Source organism: Felis catus, chromosome A2 (genome assembly GCF_018350175.1).
Source record: "Felis catus isolate Fca126 chromosome A2, F.catus_Fca126_mat1.0, whole genome shotgun sequence".
Taxonomy (NCBI): domain Eukaryota; kingdom Metazoa; phylum Chordata; class Mammalia; order Carnivora; family Felidae; genus Felis; species Felis catus.
The window spans coordinates 15,143,840-15,166,975 of record NC_058369.1 but is presented as its reverse complement, the minus strand read 5'-3'; the positions used below and the strand labels follow the sequence as shown (position 1 = coordinate 15,166,975).

The window sequence follows — 23,136 nt, the reverse complement described above, 5'->3', positions numbered from 1 at the left end:
CTTGTGGGTGTGGGGATCGCCCCCTTTCCCACACGTTGAGATTTCAGAACCCCTCAGCGGCAACCGGTGCTGTCCATCTTTGAAAGTGATCTGCCACAATTAACATGGATGAAAGATGAACGAGAAAATGAGCCGTCCCTTCCCATATCCATCCCATTAAGGCAAGGAGGGAACTGAACCCCGCACTCCTGTCTCCCGTAAGCAGAGCATAACCTGAGACAGGATCTTTACGTATTTCCCGGTCCGTATAAACTCCCGTGTGGCATTAGCTTAACGTAAAACGGCTGACCCCCTGTAGCATCTCCCTCTAGGGCCCTCTGGGTTCCTGCCGGCCCCTCCTGCCCTCTTCTCCCACTCAGTTTATTACCCAAACTTGAGGCTAGGCTCCCTCATTTGTGGGCAAGGAGGCTATTTCCAACACGTCCACATCACGGGCCCCCCAGAAATGAGCCAATAGTAGTAAAAAGTCACCAGTCCGAGGGAATTGTTTTTGAGAGCTGGGACGCTTCCCACGGAGCCCTAAAGTTTTATCCCACTGACAGCTCCACATCCCCCATTGGAAAGGCAAGGGCCGGGTTAAATCCAATCATGATGTTGGAGCGCGGAGCCTCAGGCTTCAATAGCTGCTCTTTGGTTTGACCTGAATCCCCTGACCATCCTTTTGTAGCTCTGGGGTTAAAAGATAATCGGGGTTTCGTGCCATCTGATACACTTCAAGCCCCTTGCTGATAACAAGCCAGGAGCACACAGTATAAACAGGCTAACAGGAGGTGAGTCTGGAAGCGCCTTCTTTCATATATAAAAGGACAGAGCCTGGTCCAGGAGCCCCAGTGACTCAGAGCCACGGCACAAACCGATGCAGGGGGTTCTGTCCACGTATAGGATTTTTCTTCCTTAAAAGGTGGTGGATAAAAAGGAACAAACTAGCAATATTTCCTGGAATTTGGAGTCCTGCCTGCCCACAGCATTTCAGCAGATGCCAGAGACCGGCCACACCAACTTCCATATATTTCGTTGCAGAGAATGCGTGTAAGCCTCGGTGCCCGCGGCTTTCAGAGCGTCCCCGTTCCTTCCCTGCTAGGAGAGAGAAACAACGCATCATTTGAGAGCTGAAGAGATGCTTAAGATCACAGTCCCTCGTTAACAAGGGAGCTAATAGAAGCCCAGAGAAGTACGGGGACTCACCTGAGGTCACACAGCTAATTAGAAACAGAGCAACAACTACAAGGCAGGTCTCCAGTCCTCTAGTGACAGAACTTGCGCACCCCTAAATATAAGTGGACACCCACTAACACATTGCCATGTGCGAGGGCACAGGGAATTTGATAAACATGAGCTTAAGTATACAGGCTCTAGAAATGCGCTGCCCATACGTATGTGCCTGAATCGCGGCTAGTGTGATTAAGGAACTGGGTTTTGAATTTTACTGAACTTGATCCATTTAATCATAAATGTGAAAACTGCTGTTTGATTCTGCTACTGGGAACCTTTCGGTCTATTTGGAACAACCTGGGTATCTATATCTAAGTTTTTCAATGTAAATTTTACGAAATATAAATGCAGATGAAGTATTTCCAAGGAAATCATAGTGATTGAATTGAGACGTGCTGTAAGTATAAAGGTCACCTTGGCTTTCAAAGACTTAGTATTAAAGAATGTAAAAGACCTCATTAGTAATTCATAGACTGAGGGGCGCCTGGTTCTTGATCTCGGGGTTGTAGGTTCAAGCCCCACGTTCGATGCAGAGACTGCTTAAAAATACAAAATCTTAAAAAAAAAAAAGTAATTCGTAGATTGATGGCATGTTGAGATAATCTTTGGATACATTGGGTTAAATAAAATATACTAATTTCACCTGCTTTTTACTTTTTAACTGCAGCGACTAAAACATTAAAACTGCATATGTGGCTTGTATTATACTTCTACTGGGCAGTCTAGGATCACATTTAAATCCCTGCCCCACTACATCACCAGCTCTGTGGCCTTAGGCAAATTCTTGGGTAGCTTTGAGTGAGAAGAGATTGTCTTCTCTGAACACTGAGAGAGAAAGGTGTGAGGATTTCTGTCCCCTTTCTTCTCCTGTTTCTGTACCTCACCGTGCGAGGACACAGCGTCTGGGGCGATGACAGCCATTTTTGACAATGGGAAGAAACGTGCCCAATATGCAAAGCATGGTAAGGAAACACACAAGGGAAGAAGGGGTCAGGGTCTTTGATGCAGGACGGAATGGTTGAACTGGCCCTGGAGTTGCCAGCCATGAAGCGTCTCATTAAGCAGGGCAACAGATTCCTTCATTATTTAAGTCACAATTCTTGCAGACGCAAGCACGTGCTACAACAGATGTGTAAAATCACTGTGCAATGAGGCACCTTGGGGCTAAGATAAGAGCATGTAGATGCCACCGTGATGTCCAAAGCAAAGACGGGTCAATTCCAGCTGGGTTAGAGCAGCTGGGAACCAGAATATTTCAGTGGGACTGGAGAACGGTACGGCATCTCTCAGCAAAGATGACAGAGGGACGGAAACCAGAGAGACAGGCAGGACCTCAGCATCTGTCCAGGTGAGCTCATGCTTGGTTTCGGCGAGGACAGGACGGCTCTGTCTGCTACAGGGCAGGGACCGTAACTCGCCATTGCCTGACACTTTCTTAGGAGCAAAGACAACTTTCGTGGAGACACCCAGCAAACTTCCTCTCGCTTCCCAATGGCCAAAAGGGGGTCATGTGTCTTTAACTAAGCACTCATTGGGAAGGATGCAGGTTATCAAATGAGGATCTATCCTGGAAGCTGGAGACAGGATCATCTTCTTCAGAGTCACGTGAGGCAGAGGTAGATACTAAGAAAAAAATAAAGTTTTGTTGAAAGGGAAGACGGTATCTTCATGTAGCAACGTGGAGGGAACTGGAGAGTGTGATGCTAAGTGAAATAAGTCATACAGAGAAAGACAGATACCATATGTTTTCACTTTTATGTGGATCCTGAGAAACTTAACAGAAGACCATGGGGGAGGGGAACGGAAAAAGAAAACAAAGTTAGAGAGGGAGGGAGCCAAGCCATAAGAGACTCTTAAAAACTGAGAATAAACTGAGGGTTGATGGGGGGTGGGAGGGAGGGGAAAGTGGGCGATGGGCATTGAGGAGGGCACCTGTCGGGATGAGCACGGGGTGTTGTATGGAAACCAATTTGACAATAAATTTCATTAGAAAAAAAAAAAAAAGAAGGAAGAAGGTAGGGGGCGCCTGGATGGCTCAGTTGGTTAAGCATCCAACTTCATCTCAGGTCATGATCTCACGGTCTGTGAGTTCGAGCCCCGTGTCAGGCTCTGTGCTGACAGCTCAGAGCCTGGAGCCTGTTTCAGATTCTGTGTCTCCCTCTCTCTCTGACCCTCCCCCATTCATGCTCTGTCTCTGTCAAAAATAAAGATTTTTTAAAATATAAAAAAAAAAAAAGATTCTCTCCCTCTCTCTCTTTTTCTCTCTCTCCTTCTGCCCCTCTCCCCTGCTCACCTTCTCTCTCTCTCTAAAAATAAAAAAAAATAAAAAAGAAGGTAAAAATGAATGTATCTTCTACAACACATCTAATAAATGGAAATAATATTGCCCAGGATATCACAAACAGGGTACTTGTAAATAGCAAAGGAAAGGATTAACTATTCTTTTAAAGCTCTGTAGAACACAAGAACTAGAGAATGAACAACGACAGGCCCAGAGGAGACCCTCTGGGGACGTCACCCCGCTAAGATTGGACATTGGCCCGAAGCCTGCCTTTTGGTTGGATTTAAATGTCCCCTTTGCGTCACTGGAATGGAATGTGAGTAGGTGGCCTCGAGCTCCCTATTAAACTCTCTCCACCTTGGGTCCACCTTGCCCTGATTTCATTGAAATCCAAGAATATAGATAGAGCCTTGGAGGCTGTGGCTATTTGAATTTTCAGCCGTTGGAAAGTTTTTCTTCTTCTTGAGATTTCACAAAATTCTGGGTCCTGGCTTGAATCCATTACCTTTCCCAGTGTTCTCAGAAGGGAATTACTAATTTTTCTTGAGAAACATTTCTCTGCCTCCAGTTTGCAAGCCTCACGCAGGCCAGAATGAGCCATCAGACGCGTCTCTTGTCTCACTCCATGTTTTAAAGCCGGCCTAGCCCTCGCTTGCTAGGAGGTGGTCGCACCTCCTAGACAATCGGTCCCAGCGGTTCATCTTCATGGTTGTGGCCTCTGAAGGTCCCGGACTAGTTTCCAGAAAAGAGAGGCCCAGCTGGCCCATAGAATATTAGATGATGTCACTGTTTTTCTCTGGCCAAGCTCAGATGGGCGCATTTTGACTGACGCTTGTGAAAGTCACATATACCCTTTCCAAGGCAGCTTTCAATCATGGTGTTGAAGATGATGTTAAAGAGAAAACCGTGTGGCCATGATGGACCCACTTAAGTTAAAGCCCAGTGTCACTAAACCAAGAATTACCACCTAGCCTAACTGCAGGTCCCGTGCCCTCAGGAATGCAACCCTTTACCAGACACACTGGAATTTCTTGCAGGCAATCGTCTGAGAGACCCCTACTCCCTTAGGAGGTCAACCTTGCCAAAACAATGCATCCTGTGTTGTTGTTGTTTTAATGGTTTCTCTCTGCCTTCGAAAGTTTTTCCTCTCCTGGAGCTCCCCTCTACTTGCTAGATGGGCTGCTGCCCCGTTCATGACTCATTTAATAAAGCCAGTTGGCTCATCAAATGTACTTGGTTGGATCGCTTTTTGTTTTTCATTTTTAACAATGATGACATTTCATTGACCCATCGCCATGTGCCCATTGCGATGCTAAATGGCTTAACTGCCTTATGTTGTTTACGGCTCCCAGGAAACTGGTGGGTTTGGTATTATTACTATTATCTCCCATTTTATAGATCCAAAAAGAGGGTCAGAGGGGCGTCTGGGTGGCGCAGTCGGTTAAGCATCCGACTTCAGCCAGGTCACGATCTCGCGGTCCGTGAGTTCGAGCCCCGCGTCGGGCTCTGGGCTGATGGCTCAGAGCCTGGAGCCTGTTTCCGATTCTGTGTCTCCCTCTCTCTCTGCTCCTCCCCCGTTCATGCTCTGTCTCTCTCTGTCCCAAAAATAAATAAACGTTGAAAAAAAAAAATTTCAAAAAGAGGGTCAGAGATACTAAGCCACTTTCCCCAGGCCACCTGTTTGCCCTCCTTCCCCTCCTCACCCCCACCCCCTGTCATCACAACACTATTGGTCAAGAGGGGCCTGGGATGTCTCCAGAGGAGATTAGAGAAGTGACCTCTGCCCTGGGTCTGGGCTTAACTCAACATCTTGTAGCAAATGCATCATGTGTTTCCTACATGGAGTCAGCCAGGACCTTCTCTACCCAGATCCATAACCCACGACTAAGATCATAACCCTTGACCAAATTTTAATCAGGCTTCTGTGAATCTGCTTCCTAACAAGACCTTGACTTTGGACTGTTTGTGTCCATCATTGCATGACCCAATTTTAGCAAGAATGCAATCAAGTCCTTTTAGCCAGACTCCCCCCATCCTCAACTCCTGATCGCCCTTGATCCTTGAGCAAATTCCTGGTCTGATAAGGGGTTAGCTGATCGTCCCGACCTGCCTTCAGCAAGGATCACATTAGGCCAGTGTAGCAAGGAATTACTCTACACTTTTAGTATTTTTCCACCCACCGACCCCCTCCAGCTTGCTCCTCGGCTGTAAGTCCCCACTCCTCCTGGTTGTATTCAGAGTGGAGCCCAGTCTCTCTCTCCCCGACTGCCAGAGCCCCTGACACTGCTCCCTCTGAACAAAGTCTGCCTTACCATCTTCAACAAGTGTCAGAAGAATTTTTTCTGTCGCACCCTCCAGGTCAACTCTGAGGGCAGAAAAGGCCAAAATGATCTAAACGGAACCATCAGAACCTCTGGGGTGGGACTCCAGCGTCAATATTTTTTAAAGCTCTCCAGGTGGTCCCAATGTGCGGCCAGGGTTGAGAACCTGTAATCTAAGACAAAAGGAAAGGCGAGATGGTCCTGTTTCATCAAAACCTAGTTAGTGATTCCTTCCTAATGCTCTGTCTGTAACATGGGCCATTTTCCAGGACCCTACAGCATTAAGAAACCTTAGCATGCACAAGGCTAAGGGCCAAGGACGATTAATCCAATTACAAAAGACTTCACTGGAAGATTTCCCAAAATTACAAGCATCCCCGACAGTAAGCCTATCATTTGCTTTACGGGACTCAAGATTATCATCTTCCTTTCAGAATGTACCTGTGGGATTCCTTTCTACCAGGCACAAAAACAAGGCAAAGCAGATCTATGCTGTTACAGGTCTGGAGAAGGCTACTCCAGCTGAGCAGTGATGGGAAGGAGGCAGAAGGGCCCTCTGGGGGACCTGGTCACATTCTCTTGTCTTCACCTGCGTGTCTTCACCTTGCATGGGCCCGCTCAGCTCTGAGTATGTTCGCTTGGAATTTATTTTTATTTACTTATTTTGGAGGGGGGAGGGGCAGAGAGAGAGAGGGAGCAAGAGAATCCCAAGCAGGCTCCGAGCTGTCAGCGCAGAGCCCGACGCGGGGCTCGAACTCATAAGCCGTGAGATCATGACCTGAGCCGAAGTTGAACGCTTCACCGACTGAGCCAGCCGGGCGCCCCTGGGTACGTTCGCTTTCGTCAAAAGTTTACAAGTTGTGGGGCGCCTGGGTGGCGCAGTCGGTTACGCGTCCGACTTCAGCCAGGTCACGATCTCGCGGTCCGTGAGTTCGAGCCCCGCGTCGGGCTCTGGGCTGATGGCTCGGAGCCTGGAGCCTGTTTCCGATTCTGTGTCTCCCTCTCTCTCTGCCCCTCCCCCGTTCATGCTCTGTCTCTCTCTGTCCCAAAAATAAATAAACGTTGAAAAAAAAAAAAGTTTACAAGTTGAACAGGTGTGTGCCTAACGCATTTCAAGCTAGGAAGCAGGCAGGAATGTGAACACGCACACGTACGCACACGCGCACAGACACGCACACACTCCCACATCTGTGCCTCCACTCTCGGCCCACACCAACAGAATATTCTACTCAACCTATCTTTGTTTGCTGCATTCTTCAGGGCCCCAGAACACTGCGATAAAAATAATTCCTTTTAGCATGGTAATTTATTGCCACAATCAGCTTCTCAGCATTGTTTGCAAAATTACCCTTTCAGGAACCACTAGCAACGGGAACTGCCAGAACCCAGCCCTCTCTCCCGCCGACCGGGGGGAGCTTGGAGGCCAGGACAGTCTGTCCTGCACAGTCTGGGTCCAGGCTCTTTTCACCTTCTTGCCAAAGGAAATTAAGTGGCCCCCTAACAAGCCTAAAATACTCCCCCTGACTTCGCCCCGGCAAATTTTCCAAGACAGCGGTGGCATTTGCTGGGGTGGCGCCTCCTTTAGAAGGCCTGGGGCAGTGGTTGTGGATGTCCAGGGAGGGGGGTGTGGGGTCAGAAGGGCCTGGTAATCCGAGTTCCTTGGCTAATAAATGAGCACTGCGGCCCTGAGCAGGCGTCTCTCTCGGCATCTGTGCGTTCTCACCTGCAAACTGGGAATGGAAATAGGTCGTGGGATTGGTGGAGGCAAAGCAGTTGTCGCGTGGGTGTGGCTGGTGTCCCGTTAGCCCTTGTCCCCTCCCATGCCCTTCCCCGCGCCTCTACAGTTGCTCCTGGGAGCTCCTCTGTGATGCAATGACTTGCACTCAGATGAAACACTTGCTTCTGGAAAGCCTGACCCAAGATGGCGAGAGGCATCCTGCATCTTGGATGTGGTCTCTGGAGTCCCCTACAGCTCCTCACACAGGGCATATCTGAGACAGAAGTGTCTTCCCCCACGGTCTGGGTCCATCACCCAAGCCCCGGACCTGCTAATCATACAGGCTCGCTCCCCTACCCCCACCCTCCACAACGGACTGGTCACACAATCCTACCATTTTGGACCCCTATATAATGTACCTGATTATTTCCATCTCCTTGTGTCTCCCAACCACGGCTCAGTCTGAGCTCTCGCACCCGGCCGCTGTGCCCCATCTGGTCTGGCTGCAGTCCACACCCCACACTGCAGTCTGACAGCTTCTTGAAACATCTCTTTTTCTCATTTTTCTCACTTTTCGGGCTAGACCTCCACCTTCTCAGTGCTGACACCCTTGATGATCCAGCTCCCGAATCTCACCAGCCTCCTCCCTTCGCTCCCCAACCCCACCTCATGCGCGACACCCCCCACCCCCACCCCGTCCGGTGCCACATCATCCGCCCACTGCTGTGGGTGGCCCAGTGCAATCCCCTGGTTCCCTCAGTATCTCCTATTCATCCATCAAATCTCCGCTCGGGCATCACTGCTTCCGGGAGGCTTTCTGATGCCCCCGGGCTGATAAGCCAGCCAGCTCTGTGTCCCCCCCCCCCCCAAGCATCCTGTCCACGTCACCATCATTGCCTTTCCAAAGCTTTGCCTTTCCATTGCAAAACCCCTCAGCGTCCTTATTTGTGTCCTGGCTTATCTAGAAGTTCTGGGGGTAGGGGTGCATTGCTCCTCGTTGATCGCACTGTCTCCATCACCATGCCAGGCACACAGCAGCCACTCCAGAAGTGTTAGTTGAGCAGATGACACACATAAGATTTCCCGGCAGGCAGGTGGGGTCGAAGAGTCCACCATTCTCCTCTCTGGCTCCTGTGGCCCCGCATCTTGAAGGCACTTCACCAACAAGCCCTACTTGCCGGCTCTAAGCAGATGCAATCCGGGCAGAGTCAACGTGTGTTGTTTGCATATAATTTGCCAAAATTTGCATGTAATTGGCTTATGCCTGCAGAATCTAATCTCTGGCCATTTGAATTTGATGCTGAAGCCAGATCGTGTTGATTCGCAGGAGAATTGTCCCCTCTCTCTCAGATGATCTCTCCACTCTCCCTCCCAGGCCGGCAGCGGTGCCCCTGGCAAGTGGGGCATCAGAGGCCGCTGGGGGGTGAGAAGATGCTAGATGAGAGGCAAAGGGCCAGGAGAAGGATGCACGCTTTGCTTTTATAGCACGGGGAGCAGCGTGCGTATAAAGGATCCCAACCAGGCTGAAGGCAGTGGCGAGCTTTCAATGTCTCTGGCCTCTGCTGAACTGGGTCTGGGAGTCAGCTCCACCCAAGCCTTGAGCCCAAGACGGGACTTTGGAGTGAGAAGAGATCGGGTGACTAAACGAGGTGGGGTGACATCCTACAGGAAGAACAATAGCACAGAACGGAGACCTGGGTATCCAACAGGAATCGGGGCCACAGGCAGGCAAGAAAATCGAGGGCCCCCAGAACGCCCAGAGACGCGTCAGAGACGTCAGCTTGCCTCAGATAAAAGACCAGGTTTTCCAGGTGACTTTAATAAAATCCTAAATGACAAACTGATGACAGCACATTGAAGGATTTGGGGGGGGGGTGGCGGGCCCAGGGTGATCTGGGAGTTATAGAAGGTCTCCAAGCTGTTGATTCTCACGTAGCTGGTGACACTCTCCTCCCTAGCTCTACCCTTTCATTCATTCATCCCTTCCGGGGCCACCCAGTACCTCCCTTTCCCACTGTGGTTGTAGCCAAAGGTCCAGGAGTCAGCCAGAGAATCTGGGGTGGGCGTGTGGTCGACCAGCACACTTAGGACCACACAGCACGAGTGGTCTTGTGGACAAACGGACACAATTGCCCCTTAGCCAGTCGCACCCGGATAGCACGATGTCCTAGGTAGCATTTGCTACACTCCAGATACGAAACCCCCAGAAGCGCTGGCTGCTTCACGCCTGTTTCCGCAGCCTACGAGGTGCCAGACAGACGCTCTCGCGTGACGCCGAAGATGGTCACCACGAGCCCAGACGTTCCCGTGCTTGGCTTACATGTTTCTGTCTGGTGTCTAGGAAATAGCGTCTCGCCAACCAGCCCTCTCAAGGAGCTCGTGTTGCTGAAGACCCAAAGGCAACGGTTTGAGGCAGCTGCGCTGGGAAGTAGCTTTGACTATACAAAAAAGAAAAAAAAAAAAAAACTCACAGAAAGTACTTTTGACTCCTGAAGTTCCCAAACACCAGACTTTAAAGGTTGTGCAACAATTACCTTGAGAGCCGCTTAAAAATATGGAGCCCCAGAGATTCTGGTTCCATATGTCTTGGGCGAGTTCCAACGTCAGCGTGAGTAGGATTCAGATGGGCAGCCAGAAACGAAGCTCGCTGGCTCAGACCATGAAGTCCTGCCCTTGAGGCCCCTGCGGTACAGATTACAGATCGGTGGGAAGTGGGCAAGGGTCTCTGATAACAAAGTTCCCGGGGAAGGAAGGGTCCTATATCCACCCGAACAATCTTCAGGCTTGTCATGAGGCAGGAGCTCGTGTTAAGCTTTCGGGAAAGTGGGTGGCTAAGGTGGGTATTCCTAAGAGCCCGCCCGTTTGAGACACAAACATTTGTTCTCTTCCTTCCTTTAGGGTTTTTTTTTTTTTTTTTTAATGTTTATTTCTCTTTGAGAGAGTGAGAGAGAGCATGCAAGTGAGAGAGGGAGAGGGATAAAGACAGAGGGGGACAGGGGCGCCTGGGTGGTTCCGTTGGTTAGGGTCTGACTTGGGCTCAGGTCAAGAACTCACGGTTCGTGAGTTCGAGACAGCTCGGAGCCTGCTTCGGATTCTGTGTCTCCCTCTCTCTCTGTTCCTCCCCTGCCTGCAGTCTGTCTCTCTCTCTTTCTCAAAAGTAAATAAACATTTTAAAAAAAACATTTTTTTTAAGAAGGAGGGAAGGGACAGAGGATCTGCAGTGGGCTCCATGCTGACAGCACAGAGCCCAATGTGGGGCTTGAACTCACAAACCCGAGAGATCAAGACCTGAGCCCAAGTCGGATGCTCAGCCGACTGAGCCACCCAGGTGCCCCTATAGGGTTTTTACCGTAAGGAGAGCTGATCTGTGCACCGTATTCCCAGCCATTTGGGCATTTGATTTTCAATAATTTCGATTAGGAAAATTAACAACGAAGGCTGCATCACAGGCAGGTTTATTTATATTTATTGTATACGAACCTTGCCAAAGCAGGCACCAGGCATTCAAAAGAAGACCTCAGATTTAAGGCCAAATTCCTTAATAAAGTAGGGATGGAGGAAAAAGTCTGTACGTTTTGTGTTTTGTCTAAAACTTTCAGGTCCCTCCCCCCTGCCCCCACAGCCTGGTTGTCACCGTGCTCAGATCCGAAGTTACCTAGCCTTGCGGCTGCTCAGCCCAGTTTAATTAACACCTGCCCTTTGGTCCCCAACATCCTTTTAAACTGACTGTTCTTGGCCCAGATAGACTTTTACACCTGTCTTAGCAATTCCGGGAAAGATGCTTTGAAGTGCCTTTTCAAAATCCCCTGTTAATGATCTGGTAATTATTGTGGTGACTTTTCAATGGGGTGTGGAGTGCTCAGTTAGCTGTGGCCCGGAGAATCCCAAGGCCCCGGGAAGGAAGACAGAGCAAGGGAGAGAGGGAAACAAATCCTGAGTCTGGGGCTGCCCCAACGTCACAGGAGTGGCCCTATATGGCCAGAGAAGGGGACCAGCCTGAGGTTGGCACGACCAGCCTGTTGGCAGATGAGACCTAAGTCCTGGGACCAGTCTGATTATAGAATGTGGGGCAACCACAGGAATGGCCCCCAAACCCCTTATACCACAGCAGGCAAAGCCAAGTCCCTGGGCTGATTCCAGGAGTAGTACTCCCACATTGCCCTCCATGCCCTCCCAGTCAAGAGCCTCCCTTCCTTTCACAATCCACACCCATTTGGTTTTATTTTTCAGTGTGTATTTATTTTTGAGAGAGATAGCATGAGCAGGGCAGAGGATCCAAAGCAGCCTCTACGCTGAGAGCAGAGAGCCCGAAGCGGGGCTCGAACTCACGAACTGTGAGATCATGGCCTGAGTCCAAGTCAGACGCTCAACCGACTGAGCCCCCCCAGGCACCCCCACAGCCGTGGTGAGCAGTCAGGGCTGCGTCCAGAGAGGCCGAGCCAGAACTGTTGGTGCTTTGATCCCTGTGCCTTCAGATCCACGACGTGCAGCCGCTGGGGCCGAATGAGGCCCAGCTGGGCAGGGCGCCCCCAACTTCTGGGTATGCCACCCCTCTCCACGCCTGTGCTCCCCAACATCCTGCTTCCACCTGTCTGTCAGAGTAAAAGGAGCACCCCAGGGGCCAAGACAGGGTGTTGGGTCTCTCACAGTCTGATCACCCTTCATGACCAAGGAGGCTGTAAAAACCAAGGTGTCCTGGCTGGTCCAAGTACTTGCAACATCTGAGCTGGCCCTCTGTCCCTACTTCAAAAAAGAAAACAAGTCTAATGGAGAAGTGAAATGCCAGCCCTAAGGACCCGTTTGCCCAGGGAATCTCACGGAGCAGAGGACATCTGGTACAGGCCCAGATGTCCATAGCACTCAGGAAGGTGCCTTCATGTGCTCAAGATCAAAGCCTCATCAGTGGATACTAGAGCTGGGACTCGAACCAGGTCCTCTGAAGCTTCTCCCCCAGTCACTACTATAGCCTAAGGTCTTCATATTTGCATGTGTCCCCCCTCTCCTCACCCAACAGAGAGCAAGGGCCCTGGCAGCGGGAACAGCTAGGTCAACTGTGCCCTTGGCCATCTCTGACATGCCCTTGGCACAGTGGTACCCAATTACAGCTGCCAGGGTATTGACTGATCCTTGACCTGGCTTCTGGGGCTCTGGGTCTCCAGCCCCTGCTGGCTCAACCCTGCCCCCAGTGTTGCTCCCAATGCTGCCACCCTCTCTGGTCCAGAAACCATGGGAGTTGCCCTGATCCATTACTGGAAATCATCTTTGCAAGCCACAGTCCCCCATCTTTGGTTAAGCAAGCCCAGCTGATGGGTGGGCTGGGATCCCCTTCTCTGCTTCGCTGGAGAAACCAGGAAGCAGATGCCCCAGGCATAAACCGTTTTATGTAATGTTTTCTACCTCCAATAATGATATAATAATATATGACAAGATGGAGGAAACACTGTTCACCAAAATTCCTCTCGGGGAGCATCTTCCACATGTTCAGAAGAAACAGTCTAGTGTTTCTGAGTGTGGTCCCAGACCAGTGACGTCACCATCATCTGGAAATCACCTGAGACCTTGTTAGAGATGTGGATTGTCAGGTTCCCTCCTTCCTCCCCCACCCCGCTGAACAAGAAATGCTAGGATGGGGCCTTCCAGGAGATTCAGGCACAGTCAAGATCTGGGAAGCCATTTGTGGTTGTAGTATGGAAGCTGAGGGACGTGATCCAGTGGCAAAAACCAGGGCTCAACCACCTTATTGAGAGGAAGGGTCTGGGAGTGCCCGGGGTGGCTCAGTCAGTTAAGCATCTGACTTCAGCTCAGGTCATGATCTCACCATTTGGGGGTTCTGAGCAACCATAAGGGCTCAGGAGTTCCACACACCTTGGACGCCATGAGAGGTGCCCAGTTCAACATGGCGGTCTCAATGTCATGCTAAGCAGAAGACTCTTCGTAAAAAGAATTGCCACGGCTGCATACCCTTTCACAGTGGTCAACATTTCTACATTTCCATAACCATCCCTTATTTGGGGGCATTTGGTTGGTTTCCAATTTTCCACTCTCATAAACAACAAAAGCAAACAAATGGGCTGAGCCATGCTTGGCTAGGGTGGACAGGGTTGGGAAAAGAGGCCCAGCTCCAGAGTAGCACTGGGGTCTTCCGTGGAGAGGTTCACAGCCCACATCGCCGAAGTGCAAAGCGCAGAGGAAACCCAGGCGCAATCAAGACGGCGGCTGCTACCCAGGGGGCCAGCCTGGGTGGTGAGGACGGAGCACGGCCAGCTCGGGGTGGTCCTGGAGCCGCCCAGCTTCAAGCAGGTAGTGGCGGGGGGATTCTGATACCGTGTGAGGGTCTGGCCAGCAGCCCAGGTACCAGGAAGCATGACCCAACGGCCCCGATGGCCTTACTTGGACCATGGGCGCCAAGTTCTTGCCTATTCCCACGGACTTCTTCAGGACTCAAGGCTGGAGCAGGTCCAGACTGGGCTTCCATCTCACACCCAGGTCTCGCGGGGCCTGACCCAGGTCCTAGGCAGAGCTGGAAGGAGCAAAGCTTAATTGCATCAGAACAGAAGCCTGCCGAGCCTGCCGATGTTCTTAGCCCCCGCAATCAATCTTCCACCCTGTAAATAGAGTTAGAAGTGCGACTCTAGCAATTATCAAGCCCATCATTTTCCTCTTCTTCTCTAAGTAAATTAGAAAGGCTCTCTGCTCTCACTTTGCAACGGGCCCTCATTTGTAAAGTGCGGCTCTAAAAGCATTGCTGAGGGCTGTCCTTCCAGAAAAAGGTGTCATGCCTGATGCCCAGTAGGCCACAAGGCTTGGCTTCCAGCCCTGGTTTTGCGGCCAATCGGTGTGTGATCTTTGGCCAGGCCAGCACCCCACTCTGGGCCTCGGTTTCCCCATCTATGAAGATTTTGGACTAGGTGGCCTCCAGGAGGCCTTCCTGTCCTCGTGGTCACTGGATTACAGCTGTGCTTCATTGCCGGGGACGGTCCACGTAGCCAGCAGCTTAGCTTCTTCTCAGTCTGGACCTGACCCTCCCCCATCACACACAGTGTGACCCTACAGGTGCAGGCGTACAATTCTCACAGTAGCGTAAGAACAGAGGAGGAGCCAAAGCAAAAGTGCTGACCACACTCACTGCACACTCACCCTGCGCAGGCCCTGATCTGATCATTCTACAACGATGACCACATTTAACCCGCACCAGAGAACAAATATTAGGCCCATTTCACAGGCAAGAAAACTGAGACACAGCAATGTCGAGGAGTGTGTCCAAGCCAGGTCTGCCCGGCTCCAAAAGCCACGTTCACAGCCACAAGGTTCTCAAATAGAAAATCTAGACACCTCAGTAGAAAAAGAACGGATAGGGGCGCCTGGGTGGCTCGGTCGGTTAAGTGTTGGACTCTTGGTTTCGGCTCACAGTTCGTGGGATCGAGCCCTGCGTCAGGCTCCACACTGGCAGTGGGGAGCCTGCTTGAGATTCTCTCTCTCTCTCTCTCTCTCTCTCTCTCTCTCTGCCCCTCCCCCGCTTGCCCTTTCTCTCTCAAAATAAATACATTTAAAAAAATTTTTTTTTCAACGTTTATTTATTTTTGGGACAGAGAGAGACAGAGCATGAACGGGCGAGGGGCAGAGAGAGAGAGACACAGAATCGGAAACAGGCTCCAGGCTCTGAGCCATCAGCCCAGAGCCCGACGCGGGGCTCGAACTCACGGACTGCGAGATCGTGACCTGGCTGAAGTCGGACGCCTAACCGACTGCGCCACCCAGGCGCCCCTTTAAAAACTAAATAAAAAGAACGGATAGAGCAGGAGGAGAAGCCACCTCAACGCAAAGGGAATGCCAGGCAAGACCCCTGCATGACCGAGTGTGCCCAGGCAAATGACAGATGTCCCCAAGCATGTGTGGGCCAGAAGATCCGTGGGAAGGGTGCGGTTAGAAGGCATGAAAGTCTGATAAATGTGTTCCACTGTGCCTGGCTCTCTCAAAATGGGCTCTTGCTTCCCCCAGCTCCTCCCTACCTCTAGAAATGGAATGTTAATTACTCTACTTGAAGGGAGTGTTTGGCGGTGTTTAGAAGCACCACGTAATCCCAGATGACACCCGCTAGTGGCCGGTGACCCAGCTCAGTCCCCCAGGCTTTCCCTACTGAAACCCTCAGAATTCATGACTATCAGGGCTAAGTGACATCCCAACTTTTTAGAAGATGGATAAGAGAACCCCAAAATGTCACTTGCTTTAAGCATTGTCTTCTCCCTGCAAAATTATTTTTATTAACGAAAAATGTTTTCTAGAGACAGAGCATCAGTTAGGTTCCTGTGACAGATACCGATCCCGGAAGCTGGGTGTTTTCACGGAAACTACTCCATCGTTGCCCTCAGTGTGGGTTAGTCCGTATCCCTTGTCTTTTCCATCTTTCTCTTAAATATGTCCCTGAGTCATTCATAAATACACTATGTAAGAATCCATCGATGTCAAACCCAAAGGCTCCCAGGTAATCTCAGGAGCCCCAGGCTGGACGTCTGCCCAGCTAAGTGGTCCCTGCCGAAGCCCGGGTTCCCAGCCAGCGCTCGCCGAGTCCTTGCTCCCTACCGGGCACCCTGGAGGTAATGGATTTGGAGAACCATAATCCAGGGCTTCGTCATTAGGGATGCACCAGACTGGGGGGACATCCTCCGGCATCTCAGCGTCGGTGGGATATATGAGCCGGGAGTGAATGCAGGGTAGATGCACTTGGAAGGCTGAAGAGATGTAGACGGGCCAGGCTTTGCCAGCGGCCCAGCCACCCTGCACCTGCTTCCCCATCAGTAAAACACAACGATGCCCTCCAACTCCCGAGGTCGCTGGTGACGGCAGAGGCCACGGAGCAGGGCTGTGATGATGAACGAGGGGCGCCTGGCTGGCTCAGTGGGTAGAGCCTGTAACACTTGATCTTGGGGTCAAGCCCCAAGTTCAAGCCCCACGTTGGGTGCAGAGTTTACTTAAAAAAAAAAAAAAGAACGAGACGGTCGAAGTTTGAATCTTGTTCCACCACTGTGTGACTCTGTCCAAGTGACTTAATCCCTTGGAGCCTCAGTTTACCTCATCTGGAAAATGGCCATGGCAATGTCTTCCTCGGGGGACTGTGGTGAGGATGCATTTCAAGCACTTGACACGGTGCCTGGCACTCAACAAGTGTCTGTTAAGGGACAATCGTCATCTGGTGAAGGTGCCAATGCGAGGCCAAGCCCAGAAGAGGTGTTCACTCAGCAGGCACATCTTTCCCCTTGGAATCTTTCTACACACGTACCACTTGGGCACTGTTTTCCTCCTCCCGGTGGCTCTTAGACTCTTCATCTTTTTCTTTTTTTTTTTTTAATTTTTTTTTTAACTTTTTTATTTATTTTTGAGACAGAGAGAGACAGAGCATGAATGGGGGAGGGTCAGAGAGAGAAGGAGACACAGAATCCGAAACAGGCTCCAGGCTCTGAGCAGTCAGCACAGAGCCCGACGCGGGGCTCGAACTCACATACCGTGAGATCGTGACCTGAGCCGAAGTCGGACGTTTAACCGACTGAGCCACCCAGGCGCCCCTCTTCATCTTTTTCTAACAGCAGCGGCTCCTTCTCTCCTCAAAAAGTCTTTGCTGGAATCTCCCCAGAAACCCAGAATGATGCTCAGGTCCCTGGATAGAAAAGAGATACCAGCAGTGGCCCTGCCCACCATGCACGGAGGGTGCCCACCAGCAAACAACAAATGCACGAGACAGAGTTAAGTCCAACCAACAGCCTGAAGCGGGCTACGGCAGCCGTGTCCCGGGGCCGCCTATGATTAATTGCCAAATGAATTGTGCGGGCTATAATTGCTGCCGGGGCTAGGCGGACATAAATCTCCCTTCCGACCACAGCGATCGGGAAGAATAAATGCCCACACCCTGAAGGTCTGGCTCAGGTGCCCAGAAAGATGACGGAGCTGCACGGAAGCAGAGGGCACAGGATGGTCAGGATCTTATCGGCGAACACCAGGGGGTGGGGGGGGGGGCTTCCGGGGCTCCCCCAGGGGGCCCGCGACAGAGGCCCGCTCTTCAGCTGCCCCTGTGACCAGTCCTCGAGTTTCCCATCCGAGGAATGGGATTTCTCAGGGAGGCAGGCGTGGAAAATATCCTCCCACCACTCGCTGAGTGTCCCCCCCCCCCCCCCCCCCCCCGCCAACACACACCAACAAAGTAGCAAGGCCTTCCCCAGTGACTCTGATGTGGCTGAGCCGCTGGTTTCTGAGCCTGTCTCTTCTCTGTCCTATTTTTACGACGCTTTTGTGGCTCTTGCTTATTTCGCAGTCTACAGTGTGTGGGAATAATATCTTAATTCCACCCGCATAATAGGGGAGGACTCACGAATCACTGTACCTGCAACACTCTGAGGTCGTTGGATAAAAGGAATTCGAATAACCCAAAGAGATCTTTTTGTTAGGTCCTACTTCATAGGCGGTACAAGGAAAAATTAGCTAATACCGGGGAGGGGCAGAGGAAACGAAGAAAATGAAATTACCGTGCCGCATTACTAATTATTTTCTTTGAAGTCCTCGGTGATTGTTTTCTACCAATACGGTCCGTGTGGAAAAACTTGCTGTCGGTATTTTATGAACAAAACAGAGGATGGCTGAAAGTCTTCCGTTTGTTTTCTATAAATTACAGGACCTGGGGGGGATGGAAGGAGGCTCATTTGCCTTTCATCCTTACATCGATAGAAGGAAGGTCTGGGCCCATCTGGAACGTTCCTACCAGCCCTGGGCAGGGCCTGGTGGGCGGCCTCCCGCCTGCAGGCTGGTCGGGAAACACCAGTCTTGTTGCTGGGGAACCGGTGTGGCTCTGTCCCTCTCAACTCCCTAGACCGCCACCCACATCCCACCTGCTGGACGGGCAGCCTTTGGAATTCACTCATTCACCAACTATCGCCGAACCTCTTACTGTTCCCCCGAACAAAACAGAGAAAGCCCTGCTTTGGGGGCGGGGGGGTAGACATTCCAATAAAGAGACGTTAAACCGAGAAGAGTATGTCAGCTGGCGGTGAGTACTAGGAAGACGCGGAACAGTGCACAGGAAGTGGTGACGGGGACAGTGGCAATGGTGCTGTTTCACAGGAGCCGTCGAGAAGGGCCTCGCCGAGGAACCTCCATCGCAGCAGAGAGCCGAGGGAAACAGGGAGCCGGCAAAGGCAGTGTCACAAAGAACAGCCGCCCAGGCAGAGGGAAGAGCAGGGGCAAAGACCTTGAGTTTGCACGTCCCAGGAACAGCAAGGAAGCCAGTGCGCCTGGAACAGAGCCGGTGAGGGGCACGGAAAGGGGTAGGAGATGGATTGGAGAGCAGGCCGGGAACCACGCGGCATATGAGCAGGTCTCTGCCTATAGCTCAGGCAGCGCTCTTAACCCACCAGCTCACTCCGTCAGCAACGGGGTGTTACACACCCTATGTCCCTGGCTGGCCCTTGGGGTCCCTGCCAGGCTGAAGGAAGAGAGGAAAACAGTAACAGTTGCAAAAGGGGGTGAGGCTTTAATACAATTCTCTCTCTTTTTTTTTAATGTTTATTTGCTTATGGGGCGCCTGGGTGGCTCAGTCGGTTAAGCGTCCGACTTCGGCTCAGGTCATGATCTCACAGCACGTGAGTTCGAGCCCTGCGTTGGGCTCTGTGCTGACAGCTCAGAGCCTGGAGCCTGTTTCAGATTCTGTGTCTCCCTCTCTCTCTGCCCCTCTCCTGTTCATGCTCTGTCTCTCGCTGTCTCAAAAATAAATACACGTTAAAAAAAAAAATTAAATGTTTATTTGCTTAGAGAGAGAGAGAGAGAGAGCATGCATGCACAGGGGATGGGCAGAAAGAAGGAGAGAGAGAATCCCAGGCAGGATCCTTGATAACAGTGCAGAGTCCAACATGGGGCGCAATCCCATGAACCCGGAGATCACGACCTGAGCAGAAATCAAGAGTCAGACACTTAACCCACTGAGCCATTCAGGCACGCCTATAATTCTCTCTCTCTTTTTTTTTTTTTTCAGAAGTAATTGTTGCATGTTTTAGGGAGTATGCAAAACGCAGAAAAGAATAACTATGGGGCACCTGGATGGCTCATGGCTCAGTCAGTTAAGCATTCGACTTTGGCTCAGGTCATGATCTCGTGGTTATGGGTTCAAGCCCTGCATGGAGCTCTGTGCTGACAGCTCAGGGCCTGGATCCTGCTTTGGATTCTGTGTCTCCCTCTCTCTCTGCCCCTCCCCTACTTGTGCTCTGTCTCTCTTTCTCTCTCTCAAAATAAATAAACACTTAGAAGGAGGAGGAGGAGGAGAAGGAGGAGGAGGAGGAGGAGGAGGAGGAGGAGGAGGAGGAGGAGGAGGAGAATTATGCACATACAGAAAAGTAGAGACCAGGTAGCTTGGGTTCTCATTGTCTCCTCTGCTGATTCCCAACCTTTATACAATGCAGTTGCAATGCAATCTACTAAATATGTTTATAACATATGATACAATATGTTATATGTTTTTAATGTTTTTAAATATGTAACTCTTTTATTATTCTGTAAAGGCAACAAAACATACAGATGACATTTTCCCTTATTTAATGCCACAAAGTCATATTATTGTTTATATATGTTACATACCCATATTATCACAAATGGTACAAAGTCATATTATCTCATATATAAATACTATATAGCTGATCATGAATTAGGGGTGTAAGCCAAACAATGTATTCCTCTGTTAAGTAAAAAAAAAAAAATACACACAGGGGTGCCTGGGTGGCTCAGTCAGTTAAGAGTCCGCCTTCAGCCGTGAGTTCGAGCCCCACATCAGGCTCTGTGCTGATGGCTCAGAGCCTGGAGCCTGCTTCAAATTCTGCGTCTCCCTCTCTCTCTGCCCCTCCCCTGCTCACACTCTGTCTCTCTCTCTCTCGAGAATAAAAAACATTATATATAATGTATATACATACACATTATATACAATATATGCGTGTGTATATATATTATATATAATGATCATAGCAGGATGTTGTGAACTTGAACTGAAGGACTGGAGGAAGGAAATCACTGTGTGTATAAGACAGCACTTTGGGCTTGGTTTCCAAAATAATTTTCACCCCCTTAGAAAACATAAATATCCAAAGACGGAATCCTCACAGAAATCAAGAACAAATCAATTTGAGCTAATTTCAAATACAAGAAAGAGTGTGGCACGGAATACAAGCCGTGAATATAAGCACAGACTATCTGCCATATTGTAGGCAGGTTATAACATATTCGCATACGTTTATAAAACACGCATCTGACAAAAAGAAACTCAACTGACAACTTTTCTCAAAATAAAAGAGATTTGCACCAGATCCTCTAACTCACCTACAGACTTTGGAACCCCACCTCCACAAGGTGACATGGCACTAATTCTGAGCCTCTGCCTACCCTGTGAGGCCCTCTTCTCATTGCTGGTAACACAGCAGTCAACAGGACAGAAACTAACTTCACTGTTTGCCTTTTCTTCCCCAATTCCCACTGTCCAAAAAGAAGGCAGATCAGGGGCGCCTGGGTGGCGCAGTCGGTTAAGCGTCCGACTTCAGCCAGGTCATGATCTCACGGTCTGTGAGTTCGAGCCCCGCGTCGGGCTCTGGGCTGATGGCTCAGAGCCTGGAGCCTGCTTTGGATTCTGTGTCTCCCTCTCTCTCTGCTCCTCCCCCGTTCATGCTCTGTCTCTCTCTGTCCCAAAAATAAATAAAAAACGTTGAAAAAATTTTTTTTTTCAAAAAGAAGGCAGATCAATCTAGAGTTTCAGTCCCTCTGAGGGAGGGTGAGTGTCGGACCTCTGTGGCATGTGCTGGAAACGAGGCCAGGAGGCCGGTGGCCAGAACACGGGGCTACGGTGATATGACTTTGCAGCAAACTGCTTGCCCTCCCCCCCCCCCCAAGCAGATCTTTGTCTTCTCCCTCTGCTGCCGCCTTCTCTGCTGCACAGACAAAACCAGGGAGCCCCCACCTCTGGCCGAAACCCTAGAGAGCGTCACCCACTATTGTACACAGTGGCCAAGCTTAGAACGCACCCCTTGAAGACTGGGCCTCTCTCGGCCCTCACATCACCTGACGTTCTGGGGCTGTTCCCAGGCCCCCCTTGCTCAGTCCCCCAAAGGCAGCCAAAAGAGTTCCTGACATGCAAGGCTTTTAAAGGAAGAGTAATTTTTAATAGAAGCATGAAAATGCACATCATTCTCTCTGGGAGCATCACTTCCCAGCAGAAAAGTGATGAGGGCTTAAACAAAAGGGGAGTCCTAGTCCCTCGGGGAAATGTATCATTTCTATAGAAACCAAGGACCCTTCCAGACAGCCAGTTCTGGCGGGACTAATAGTAAGGACATCACAGCAGCCACCACTGGACACGGAAGCACTTCTGTGGACAGACAGGTGGCCACTGGGTTGGGTGCATTTATCCCAGCATCCCTGCTGGGCAGGTACCGCGACCTCACTGTTCAGATGGGGAAACCAAGGCCACGTCAGAATAATGACTTGCCCAGCTGGAAAGAGGCCAGGTAGGTTCAGATATTTTGAGGCTGTTTTTACAATCTTTCTCAACCTGCTTTTACTCGTTGTTAGAAATAACGCACGGCTTCCAGAAATGTCATCAGCCATGACGCCCAGCAATATAGTTCCGTTCAGGAAACTCACCTCCGTGAGGCCCACTTTGCTGACTGCTTCCTGCCGGTGGGTCCCTCCACGGCTTCCAGCCTCAGAAAGAGTTGGTGCTCAGGGAGCACGATGGCTTTAAACCATAGGTCATTCTCTTGGAGGGCATCAGTGATTTTCCCGCCAAGTGTAAGAGCCAAATTAACTAGGAAAGTGTTCTGAAAATATAACTGGTCGTGGCTCCTTACTCTTGACAGGCCTCTCCCAACCTACTGTCTATCCTAAACGGGATGAACTGTCCCTTGACACGGATTGTACAGACAAATGCTCCTCTGCCGGCCAGGTGGGGGCCCTGCACGGGAGCAGCGGCTTCCTGGGACTGAAACACCCCTCGGGACCCCTCCCTCGGAGCCGCGAGGCTCACATTGCCGCCAGCCCATCCCCACCCGAAACTCGGATGGAGTTCCTGGCGTTTTCCTCCGGGTTCTGCCTGCTTTGAGAATACCAAGTGGGTCTAACGTGTCCGAGGCGTATTAAAAAGAAACTGCAGATTTGAGATTGATTTTAAGAGACATCGTGGAAAGGCAGAAAGCCTAGTGGCCCGGAGTCCTGTTCCTGGCTTGTGGGGTGGCCTGGGAGGTGGGGGGGGGGGTGAAGGGGGGGGGCGTCTCTCGGCCTCAGTTTCCCCTTCTGTAAAACAAGAGGGGTCCAGGTGAGCACTCGCAGGCTCAGCCCTCGGCGTGACCAGGGGATGCGAGGACGCAGTTGTCCCACGGCGCCTCCTCCGCCCGGAGTCGCACGCGTGGGCAAGCTCCCCGCCCCGCGGCCGGGCTAACCGTCCCCGCCCCCTTCCCCACCCCCCCACCCCCCACCCCCGCCCCGCGCGGCTCCCGCAACCCTCCGCTCCGCCCCGGGCCGGGCCGCGCGCAGGCGGCAGGGTCCCAGGCCGACACCCAGCGCGCGTCCCGCCCGGCCCGGCGCGTGGAACC

At 51.1% G+C, this 23,136-nt stretch overlaps 1 long non-coding RNA gene across 4 annotated transcripts; it reads right to left on the bottom strand.

Annotated features, from left to right (window-relative positions):
• Window positions 1–9,057: 9,057 nt before the first annotated feature.
• On the bottom strand, window positions 9,058–22,798 carry LOC109495126. Of its 4 annotated transcripts, XR_006591973.1 has the most exons (5): window positions 22,190–22,798; window positions 18,046–18,194; window positions 13,397–14,136; window positions 10,066–10,213; window positions 9,058–9,969 (listed from the first exon to the last, which is right to left on the bottom strand). It is a non-coding gene; the product is annotated as an uncharacterized LOC109495126 (long non-coding RNA). The 4 variants fall into 4 exon arrangements; XR_002739310.2 differs by lacking the exon at window positions 18,046–18,194 and having other exon boundaries at window positions 9,151–9,969; XR_006591974.1 differs by lacking the exon at window positions 13,397–14,136 and having other exon boundaries at window positions 9,302–9,969.
• Between the last annotated feature and the right edge of the window lie 338 nt (window positions 22,799–23,136).